This window comes from Canis lupus, chromosome 28 (genome assembly GCF_011100685.1).
Source record: "Canis lupus familiaris isolate Mischka breed German Shepherd chromosome 28, alternate assembly UU_Cfam_GSD_1.0, whole genome shotgun sequence".
NCBI lineage: Eukaryota > Metazoa > Chordata > Mammalia > Carnivora > Canidae > Canis > Canis lupus.
Window position 1 is genome coordinate 12,456,961 of NC_049249.1, and position 11,957 is coordinate 12,468,917.

Consider the following 11,957-nt stretch of genomic DNA (forward strand, 5'->3'; position numbering starts at 1 on the left):
GACACCTGCACCCCAATGTTTATAGCAACAATGTCCACAATAGCCAAACTGTGGAAGGAGCCTCAGTGTCCATCGAAAGATGAATGGATAAAGAAGATGTGGTATATGTATACAATAGAATATTACTCAGCCATTAGAAACGACAAATACCCACCATTTGCTTCGACATGGAGGGACCTGGAAGGTATTATGCTGAGTGAAATAAGTCAATTGGAAAAGGACAAACATTCTATGGTCTCATTCATTTGGAGAATGTGAAAATTAGTGAAAGGGAATAAAGGGAAAGGAGAGAAAATGAGTGAAAATACCGGTGAGAGTGACAAAACATGAGAGACACCTAACTCTGGGAAATGAACAAGGGGTAGTGGAAGGGGAGGTGGGCAGGGGGTTGGGGTGACTGGGGATGGGCACTGGGGGGCACTTGGTGGGATGAGCACTGGGTGTTATGCTGTATGTTGGCAAATTGAACTCCAATAATTTTTTTTTTTTTAAGAAAGGAGTGCTTTTGCTGTATCCCAAAGATTTTTGAACGGTTGTATCTTCATTTTCTTTAGTTTCCATGAATCTTTTAAATTCTTATCTAATTTCCTGGTTGACCCATTCATCTTTTAGTAGGATGCTCTTTAACATCCATGTGTTTGAATTTTTTCCAAATTTCTTCTTGTGATTGAGTTCTAGTTTCAAAGCATTGTGGTCTGAAAATATGTAGGGGACAATCCCAATCTTTTGGTGAGAGTTGAGACCTGATTTGTGACCCAATATGTGGTCTATTCTGGAGAAAGTTTCATGTGCACTTGAGAAGAATGTGTATTCAGTTGTGTTTGGATGGAAAGTTCTGTATATATACCAAATCTATTTGGTCCAGTGTATCATTTAAAGCCCTTGTTTCTTTGGTGTTGCTATGCTTAGAATATCTGTCATTTGCATAAAGTGCTGTGTTGAAATCTCCTACTATTAGTGTATTAGTATCTAAGTATCTCTTTACTTTGGTTATTAATTGAATGATATACCTGGCAGCTCCCACATTATGGGCATAAATATTCATGATTGTTAGGTCTTCTTGTTGGATAGGCCCTTTAATTATGATATAGTGTCCCTCTTCATCTCTTACTACAGTATTTGGTATAAACTCTAATTTATCTGATATGAGGATTGCTACCCCAGCTTTCTTTTGAGGACCACTTGAATGATAAATGGTTCTCCACCCCTTCACTTTCAGGCTGGAGGTGTCCTCAGGTCTAAAATGAGTTCTTTAAAAAAAAATGAGTCTCTTATAGACAGCATATAGATGGGTCTTGCTTTTTTATCTAGTCCGATACCCTGTGTGTTTTGATGGGATCATTTAGCCCATTCACATAGTAACTATTGAATAGTACCTATTGAAAGATATGAATTAGTGTCATCATATTACCTATTCAGTTCCTGTTTTTGTGGATTATTTCTTTGGGTTCCCTCTTTCTTTTACAGGGTTCCCCTTAATATTTCTTGCAGAGCTGGTTTGGTGGTCACATATTCTTTCAGTTTCTGCCTATCCTGGAAGCTCTTTATCTCTCCTATTCTGAATGACAGCCTTGCTGGATAAAGTATTCTTGGCTGCATGTTTTTCTCATTTAGTAACCTGTATATATCACGTAGCCCTTTCTGGCCTGCCAGGTCTCTGTGGAGAAGTCTGCTGTTAATCTGATATTTCTCCCCATGTAAGTTAAGAAACTCTTGTCTCGCAGTGCTTTAAGAATTTTATCTTTATCTTTGAAATTTGCAAGTTTCACTATTAAATGTCAAGGTGTTGATGGTTTTATTGATTTTTTTGGGGGGGGGTCCTTTCTATCTCTTGGATCTGAATGCCTGTTTCCTTCCCCAGATTTGGAAAATTCTCAGCTATGATTTGTTCAAATACACTTTGTGGTCCTCTCTCTTTCTCTCAATCTCTGTCTCACAGCCTCTTCTGGAATCACAATTAGATGTATATTCTTCCTTCTCAAGCTATCATTTATTTCCCTAAGCCTTTCATCATGGTCTCTTGTTTTTCTCTTTTTTCCTCAGCTTCCTTCCTTACCATCAACTTGTCTTCTATGTCACTCACTCTCTCTTCCACCTCATTAACCCTAGCAGTTAGAACATCCAATTTTGATTGCATCTCATTTAATCTATTATTAATTTGGCCTGATTAGATCTCAATTCTGCAGTAACAAAGTCTCTTGAGTCCTTTATGCTTTTTTCCAGAGCCACCAGTAGCTTTATAATTGTGCTTCTGAATTGAATTTCTGACATCATATTGCAAATCCAAATTCTATAACTTTGTGGCAGAGAGCACTGTTTCTGGTTCTTTCTTTTGTGGTGAATTCTTCCTTCTAGTCATTTTGTCTAGTGCAGAGTGGCTGTATGAGTAGGCCTGAGTCAAAAATATCAACCATGACCTGAGTAAAATACACCCTAGGTGATTCTAAAGAGGTCAGAGGCCAGAAAATAAAATATAAAGAAGAACAGAACAAAATAAAGCAAAAGGACCACTAAAGTGAAAACAAATTTTAAAACAGAGTAGTAAAAATAAAAAGCCAAAAACAAAGAAGAAGAAAAAAGTAAAGAAAAGAGGAAAAGAGAAAAAAAAGGGTGGGGATGGTGAGGAAGCAATAGCGGAGAGAGAATGTAATCTACCTGAGGGGGTCCTAGAGGGTTATTCTTTTGGTTCTGAGTGTATTTTGTTCTGTATGTTAGAAGATGCTCAATCCCAAATTTATATAAACCAGCAATGCTTATATAAAGCCCCAACATTGACCACCAAAACATAAACAAGATAAAAGAGGAGGGCAGAATGGGAAGGAAGAGATAATACAATCTTACAGAATGAACCAACACAGTGTTCCACTTGGTTCTGGGTGAATACTGGTCATGTTTTAGAAGGTACTAACTTCCACCACTGTAAAACAAAATGAGGCAGAAAAAAACAAAAAACAAAAACCCATATTCTGTATATCTACCAAAATTAAATTGAATACGTTGAAGGGAATCCAGAAGTGAAAAATATATCTAAGACATGTAATTGTAGAAATATGAAAGTCAAAAAGGAAAAAAAACTAAAAGTGAAGAGCTGATAAAATACTGTAGTTAAGGTGGGAAAAGAGAAAAAAATATTGAAAATTTTTAGCCGGATATAAAAATGAATAGAAATGGGGAAAAAAAAAAAAAAGGACCCTCTAGTTCTATATACTATTTTCCCTCAGTCCTGGAGCTTTCCAGCACTGCTTGGCCAATCACTTGCTTTTCCCTTGTACTTCCAGCAGTTCTTCTGTGGGGGGTAGGGAGGGTCTGCTGTGCTGATTCTCAGGTGTCTGTGCCTGGGCAGAAATGCCCCACCCCTTGCCAGGTGCTGGGCTCTGTGTGAGCTGTTTATCCTGTGAGAACTTTGTTCCTTCTCCCAGGCACAAGGTAAAAGAGGAAAAACAACAATGGCAGTAGCCAGATTTCCATCTCTGGAGGTGAACTCCCTGTGAGTAACTAACCACAGTCTCCCAGTCCTCACTGGTCTAGATGCTCCTGGGGGCAGGCCCAGGTACACTGATCTGCACAGCTTGCAGGGCACCCAGTAGCAGGAGAGTTCTTACTTTCCTATGCCCTCCTCGCTTACACTTGTCCCAGGGGGAACACAGGATCACTGGCTTTGTCTGCTTGGGCGCCCTGGGATCAGGGACCCTGTGCCGCTGGACCTGTGCTCCTGGGGACCACCTCTCCCAAAGGGAACAGGGTACAGCCACCTGCATCCGGAGCCAGCCCACCTAACCAATTGGCTTCTCCCAAATGCCCTGGAGGGCTGCAGCGCTCCAGCCCTTTACCAATATTGGACCTCGGTTTATGATGAGCTTTCCCCCAGGCACCCCTCCTCTTTTAGTGACTCTGGGAATCTTGAGGCTTCACTGCCCCTCCTGCAATTCTGCCCAATTTCCCTGCTAAGCACTTTTCCGTCAGAGAAAACTCTGGTGTGGATTTTTAAAGTTCACACTTCTTCAGGGCTGGGCTTTTGTAGCCCAGAGGCTTGCGCAGCTCTGCTTTAGCCTGGCTACGTGCAGTTCCCCTCCCCTACTTACTTACTTACTTTTTTTTTTTTTTTTTTTTTTGCCTTCCTATCTTGTTAGAAGCAAAAACTTTTCTCTCTGTAGCATTCCAGCTGTTCTCTCTTTAAATCTCAGGTTGAATTTGCAGGTGTTCAGGATGTTTTTGAAAGTTATCTAGGTAAGTTTGTGGGGCCAGTTGAGTTGAGGACCTCTACTCTTCCCGCATCTTGCCAGAAGCCAAGACTCAAAGTATTAAAAAAAAATGTATTTGGAGGAGCACCTGGGTGCCTCAGTCTGTTAAGCTTCTGCTTTTAGTTCAGGTCATGATCCCGGGGTCCTGGGATCAAGTCCCACATTGGGCTCCCTGCTTCTCCATCTCCCTCTGCTCCTCACCCCTGCTCACACAGTCTCTCTCTCTCTCTCATAAATAATTAAAATCTTTTTTAAAAATTTCTTTTGAATGACACTGTCATGACAATTAGTACCCAGTTGAGCCAAACAGTATAAATATAATTTATATAGATATTAAACACAGGAAAAATTTTGGCATCATATATCTTAGTGAGATGAAATGTGGCTTTTACTTTATATTTATGCACTTAGTAATAGTATTAGTCAATGTATAAAATCAATCACTTCCCTTTTTTAAATTTATGTTTAAATATAAACTCTGAGAAAGTTTGTTTACAAAAAAAAGTAAACGGGAATAGTAATCATTTTCTTATGGCAATATGACCTCTTTGATCTCCTCTAGAGTTATATACCAAATCGCAGTGATCTCTTATTAAATATTACTTTTAATTATCTATCAATTAAGAACTATAGTAGGTGTTCCTTCAGTTTTGTAGAAAAAAACTGGTAAACAATAAAAAAAAAACTGGTAAACACCTAAATTATAAAAATATTTGTGGTACAATGATTTGGGCCATTCACTTTCTTAAGATTGGCACCAATTTTCCTTCTATGCACCATAGTAAGATTAGGAATGGATGAGAAATTTGCAAAAGAAACCGATTATATTGAATTATAGTTATAATTTTTTTAAATTAGTGACATAGCATCAAATGTATCAATGTTAATTCATTGAATAAAAGATCAAGTGGCAAATCAAAATTTCACAGTAGTGAGCACGACTATTTCTAAACACTCACGATGTGAACGTCAACATCTGAGATTTCTATGGTCAAATGTACAAGTACTGTTACCATTTCTTTCTTTTTTCTTTTTTTTGGGGGGGGGTTGTTTTTGTTTTTGTTTTTTGGTAAAGATTTTATTTATTTATTCATGAGAGACACACAGAGAGGCAGAGACAGAAGCAGGCTCCCTGCGGGGAGCCTGATGTGGGACTCAATCCCACGGCCCCTGGATCACAACCTGAACCTAAGGCAGATGCTCAACCACTGAGCCACCCAGGCGCCCCTACTGCATGATTTCTACTGATGACATTGTCACAGGTACTGCTAATATTTCCATGGTTTAGTTTCATAACTGATGAAAATGCAAAACTTGATTCAGAGGTTTAACAAAATAAGTGATTTTCCTTCCATCCTAGCTTATGAATCACCAAAATCCTAGAGTTAAGAACCCCTGGCTTAATGGAAGTAAGAAGGGAACAATGAGGAGAGGAAATACAAGACATACACATACCTAAACCTCTAGACTCGGGCTCAGCAAATAAACTCGGATGTTCACTCCAGTGCTATCGTTATTTCTAAGGAGATTTTATATCCACACTTTGTAACTAGGTTGGTCAGCGGAGTGCTATCCACCCTCTCCTCCTCAGTCCCAGAGCCACCGATTAACAGGAGTCCATATCTCCTCGGGATACCCCCCTCCTCCGTTAGTCCCTCTAGGAGTCTTCAAAGGCGGGGGGTGCTCACCTGTCTCCTGGCTGCCACCTGCTGCCCTCGGATCTCGACCCAGGGCCCTCAGGCGGCGGCCAGATGTCAGGTCCGTCGGCCTCCTCTGTCCACGGACCCGAGGGCTCTTCTCCATCGCTGGCCGCGAAAAATAATCCCCTCCCGGGTCCCTCTTTTTCTGGAAGCAGAGCTTTCTCGCGTTTGCCAATCCTGGTTTTCCCGCCGAAGTGCCGCCTCGGCCCCGCCCCGCCCCCCCCCCCCCCCCCGGGCACACGACGATTCCCGAGGGCCGCGGGTGGGCTCTTGCCCTCGCGAGCATCTTTCCTCGCAGGAACTCCAGCCAGGCGGCCCCCATTCTCCCACGGGCTCTGTCCAGGCCAGTCCGGTGTTCAGGGCCCCACGGAAAGACAAGCCCAGAGGGTGAACACGCGTTGGAAGGTCAGTGCCCATTCGAAGACCTAAAAAATTCCTGAACTTTCGACGACCCCTGGGAAGCTGTCAAACGCGACCACTCGGGGCCGGGGAGGCGGTATCGCGATAACCTCTTAGTGGACGAAGTATCGCGATATTGCCCGCTGTGAGGCGGGTCCTGGCTGGAGAGGTAGCCCCCCCCCCCGCCCTGGGCTCACAGACGCCCCCTAGGGGAGGTGTGGCTCCACTGAGCCAAAATACCGTTCTGCCCGCGAAAGGGCCACTGAGGCAAAAGCTCTAAGAGTAAAGCATACCTGCCTCCTCCCACTGCAGCTCTGGCCTGGTCTCTGTTTCTCCTGAGCATCTCTCTGCCTTTCAGTTCTTTCGAGGCTGTGCTTTGAATCGCCCCCATAAGAGATCCAAACAGGAAAATAAGTCTAGTATTACCTTCCCAACCCCCAGAATTAAGTATCTAACAATGTCCAGAATAGGAGAATACATTATTAAGGAATTGTCTGTCTTCTGTTCGTTTATACAACAAATATGTTTCCAGTGCCTACTATGCAGTAAGCCTTGGAGATGTAATTATCCGTAGGAAAATCACAGTTCTTGAAATCACAGAATCTAAATTCCTGCCAAGGAAGTAAATAAATTTGCCGTTATAATATAAGGAAGAAGTTATATGTCAAGGGAAGAAAAGGAATTTAAAGGAATATAAGGCAAGATCTTCTGACCCAGACTTGGGGAATTATGTAAAGCTGTATGTAAGACACCGAAACTTCTAAGCTGAGATCTGAAAGATAAAATAAGGGAGTTTTCCAAGCCTAAGCAATGACCAGAGAAAGTTCCAAGCAGAGGCAAGAGCATGTAGCAAAACCTAAAGATAAGAGCATAGTTCCTGGGAGACAATGAAAGAGATTCATTATGGCTCACTGCTGGGACAATGCAGGGAAGCAATTAAGAATATTATTACTTGGAAATCAATTATCTGGGTTCAAATTTCAGCTCTGTCATTTAGCACCATGGAGAAGCAGAATGATGAAGCAGAGAGAAGGCTGCCCACGAAGGACTTTGATAAGCAATGTTAAAGGATTTTTACTTTATCCGAAAACCAATAGAGAACCATTGGAGGCAGGGGATTGGTGTAAACAATTTCTGTTTTAGAAATATTGATCTCTTCCCAGACAAAATCTGAAAGAATTCATCACCACTGGACCTTCCTTTTAAGAACTGCTAAAGGGAGCTCTTTAAACTGAAACAAAGATTTACAAATTAATAATCAGAAAACATATGAAAGTTTAAAATTTCTGGTAAAGGTAAATATATAGTCACATTTACAATACTCTAATACTGGAATGATGGTATGGAAATTGCTTTGTACGCTAGTGTAAAGACTAAAACACAAAAGTGTTAAAAAGAACAATACCTATAGCTAAATATTCTTTTAGTAGCTGTCCAATAGGAAAAGTTGTACTGCAACATTCATAATATAAAATATGTGTGTGGGAGGGCAAGTAAATATGTAGCCCTTATTTTATGCAATTTAATTTAAATTGTTATTCATTTAATATAGACCATTATAAGATGTATCATGAAAGTCTCATAGTAAGCACAAAGCAAAACCTATAGTAGCTACACTAAAAATAAAGAGAAAAGAATCAAAGCACACTACTACTACTACAAAAAAAAAAAATCACAAAGGAAGACAGTAAGGGAGGAAAAAGGGAACAAAGAAATTACAAAACAAGCAGGAAACTGACAAAATGGCAATAATAAGTTCTTATCTATCCATAATTTTTCTAAATGTAAGGGGATTAAATTCTTCAATCAAACGACATAGAAAGAGGCTGAATGGGTGAAACAAACAGACCTAACTGTATGCTGCCTACAAAAGACTCACTTTAGTTTTAAGGACAAATATAGGCTGAAGGTGAAGGAGTAGAAAAATATATGCCAGGGCAGCCCCGGTGGCGCAGCAGTTTAGCGCCGCCTGCAGCCCGAGGTGTGATCTTGGGGACCAGGGATCGAGTCTCACATCCGGCTCCCTGCATGGAGCCTGCTTCTCCCTCTGCCTGTGTCCCTGCCAATCTGTGTGTGTGTGTGTGTGTGTGTGTGTGTGTGTGTCTCATGAATAAATAAATAAAATCTTAAAAAAAAAAAGAAAGAAAGAAAAATATATGCCATGCAAACAGAAACTAAAAGAGAGGAGGGGTAGCTATACAAAGGAGGGGGGGAAAAAAAAACAAAGGGGGGGAGGGGGGAGGGGAGAGGGGGAGGGGGGAGAGGGAGGGGAAGGGGGAGGGGGGAGGGGGAGGGGGAGGGGGGAGGGGGGTAGTAGGGGGTAGTGGTGAAGGAAATGGAGAAAGGTGGTCAAACAGTACAAATTTCCAGTCACAAGATAAGTACCAGAGATGTAATGTACAGCATGATGATTGTAGTTAACACTGCTATATGACATATATAAAAGTTGTTGAGAGTACACCCTAGGAGAGCTCATCACAAAGAAAAGAATTATATTTTCTTTTCCTTTTTGTTTTTTCTAATTTCTCTTTTTAATAAATCTATATGAGATAATGGATGTTAACTAAACTTATTGCAGTAATAATCTCACAATATATGTAAGTCAAACCATTATACTATACACTCTAGACTTATACAGTGATTTATTTCAATTATATCTTTTTTTAAAGAAAGATTCTATTTATTTATTCATGAAAGACACACAGAGAGAGGCAGAGACATAGGAAGAGAGAGGAAAAGCAGGTTCCATGCAGAGCCCAATGCAGGACTCAATCCTGGGACTCCAGTATCACATCCTGAGCCAAAGGCAGATGTTCAACTGCTGAGCCATCCAGGCATCCTTGTCAATTATATCTTAATAAAATTGAAAAAAAAAACCTTGAAAAATAATTTCAATGATATTTTTCACAGAAATAGAAAAAACAATCTGAAAACTAATATGGAACCACAAGAGATCGCAAATAACTGAACTATCTTGAAGAAAACAAAGCTGAAGGCATCATACTCCCTGATTTCAAAGAATATTACAAAAATACAGTGACTAAAACAGTATAGTATTGGCATAAAAATAGGCCTATACACAAATGGAACAGAATGGAAAGCCCAGAAATAAATCTACACATATATTGTCAACTATTCTTTAATAATAATGCACAATGGGGAGAGGACAGTCTCTTCAATAAATGGTGCTAAGGAAACTGGATATCCACATACAAAAGAATGAACCTGGATCTCTCTATCTTGCAACACTTACAAAAAAAAAGAAAAAAAAAAAAAAAGCTCAAAGTGGATTAAAGAGTTAAGAAAGACCTAAAACCATAAATTTTCTAGAAGAAAACATAGGGGGAAAGCTTCTTGATACTGTATTGGCAATGATTTTTTTGGATATGATGCGAAAAGCATAGACGACAAAAGCTAAGATAAATAAGTGAGACTACATCAAACTGAAAGTTTCTGTACTGTAAAGAAAATAATAAAATGAAAAGGCCACCTACATCATAAGAGGAAATATTTATAAATTATACATCTGATAAAAAGTTAATATTAAAAAAGTTAATATTCAAAACATATACGGAATTCATACAACTCAGTAGTAGAAAAACAATCCAGCTCAAAAATGGGCAAAGAACCTGAATGGACATTTTTCCAAAGAAGATGTACAAATAGCCAATAGGTACATGAGAAGGTGTTCAACATCACTAATCATCAGGGAAATGAAAATCAAAACCATGAGATATCACCTAATATCTGTTAGAATGACAATTATCAAAAAGAAAAGAGATGGTAGAAACGACAAATACCATTTTCTTCGACGTGGATGGAACTGGAAGGTATTATGCTGAGTGAAATAAGTCAATCGGAGAAGGACAAACATTATATGTTCTCATTCATTTGGGGAATATAAAAAATAGTGAAAGGGAATAAAGGGGAAAGGAGAAAAAATGAGTGGGAAATACCAGAAAGGGAGACAGACCATGAGAGACTCCTAACTCTGGGAAACGAACAAGGGGTGGTGGAAAGGGAGGTGAGCGGGGGATGGGAGTGACTGGGTGACAGGCACTGAGGGGGGCACTTGATGGGATGAGCACTGGGTGTTATGCTGTATGTTGGCAAATTGAACTCCAATTAAAAAATATGTAAAAAATAAATAAATAAATAAACAAACAAATAAATAAATAAATCATTGAAGTGAAAAAAAATAAAAATAAAATAAAAATAAAAATTTAACAGAAGAAAAAGAGAAGAGATAAGTTTTGGAGAAGATGTGGAGAAAGGGGAACCTTTACACACTGTTATTGGAAATATAAATTAGTATAGTCATTCTGGAAAACAGTATGGAGGTTTTTCAGAAAGAGAGAGAGAGAGAACAACCATATCCAGCAATCCTACTTCCAGGTATTTATCTGAAGAAAACAAAAATATTAATTTGAAAATATATATGCACCCCATGCTCATTGCAGCATTATTCACAATAACCAAAATACAGAAACAACTTAAATATCCAGATGAATGGATAAAGAAAATGTGATAAATACACACACACACACACACACACACACACACTGGATTTCCACCTTTATTATTACACCTTTAAAAAAAAAAGGAAATTCTTCCATTTGCAACAGCGTAGGTGAACCTGGAGTACATTATGCTAAGTAAAATAAACCATATAGAGAGAGACAAATACTGTATGATCTCACTTATATGTGAACATTTTTTTTTTAAAGTCAATCTCATAGAAACAATAGGATTGTGGTTTCCACGGGCTAGGGAAAAGAAGAAATGGGGAGATGTAGCTCAAACTCTCAATTATAAAATGAACGATTTCTGAATATCTAATGTACAGTATGGTTACTATAGTTAATAATATAATAGTGTATACTTGAAATTGGCTGAAGGTAAATTCACAGTGTTCTCATCACACACACAAATAAAAGAGTTAACTATGTGAGATGACAGACATGTCAATCAATGTGTTCCTGATGATCATTTCACAATGTATATGTATATCAAATCATCACTTGTGCAGTTTAAATATATACAGTTTTATGTCAATTATTCTCAATAAAGCTGGAAAAAATACAAGGAACTCTTAAATGTTAACAGTAAGAAAACAACCAGATTTTTAAAATGTGCCAAAGATTTAAATGGATCCCTCGCCACAGAAAATATACAATTGGCAAGTAAGTATATGAAAAGATGCTCCACATCATGCCTGTTCAGGGAAATGCAAATTAAAGCCACAATGAGGGCAGCCCAGGAGGCTCAGTGGTTTAGCGCCGCCTTCAGCCCAGGACCTGATCCTGGAGACCTAGGATCGAGTCCCACGTAGGGCTCCCTGCATGGAGCCTGCTTCTCCCTCTGCCTATGTCTCTGCCTCTCTCAATCTCTCTGTGTGTGTGTGTGTGTGTGTGTGTGTGTGTCTCTAATGAATAAATAAAATCTTAAAAAAAAAAAAAGCCACAATGAAGCACTACCACCTACCTATCAAAATGGCAAAAAAAAAAAAAAAAAAAAAAAAATCCAGAACACTGACAACAGCAAATGCTGGTGAGGATGTGGAGCGACAGGAAATCTCATCTACTGCTGGGGGAGAATGCAAAGTGGTATAGCCACT

The 11,957-nt window shown here is 39.4% G+C and overlaps 1 long non-coding RNA gene across 1 annotated transcript; it reads left to right on the forward strand.

Moving 5' to 3' along the window:
• Nucleotides 1-3,417: 3,417 nt before the first annotated feature.
• Nucleotides 3,418-5,720, forward strand: LOC111093086. Its single transcript, XR_005380265.1, has 3 exons — nucleotides 3,418-3,487; nucleotides 4,185-4,227; nucleotides 5,602-5,720. It is a non-coding gene; the product is annotated as an uncharacterized LOC111093086 (long non-coding RNA).
• Nucleotides 5,721-11,957: the final 6,237 nt, after the last annotated feature.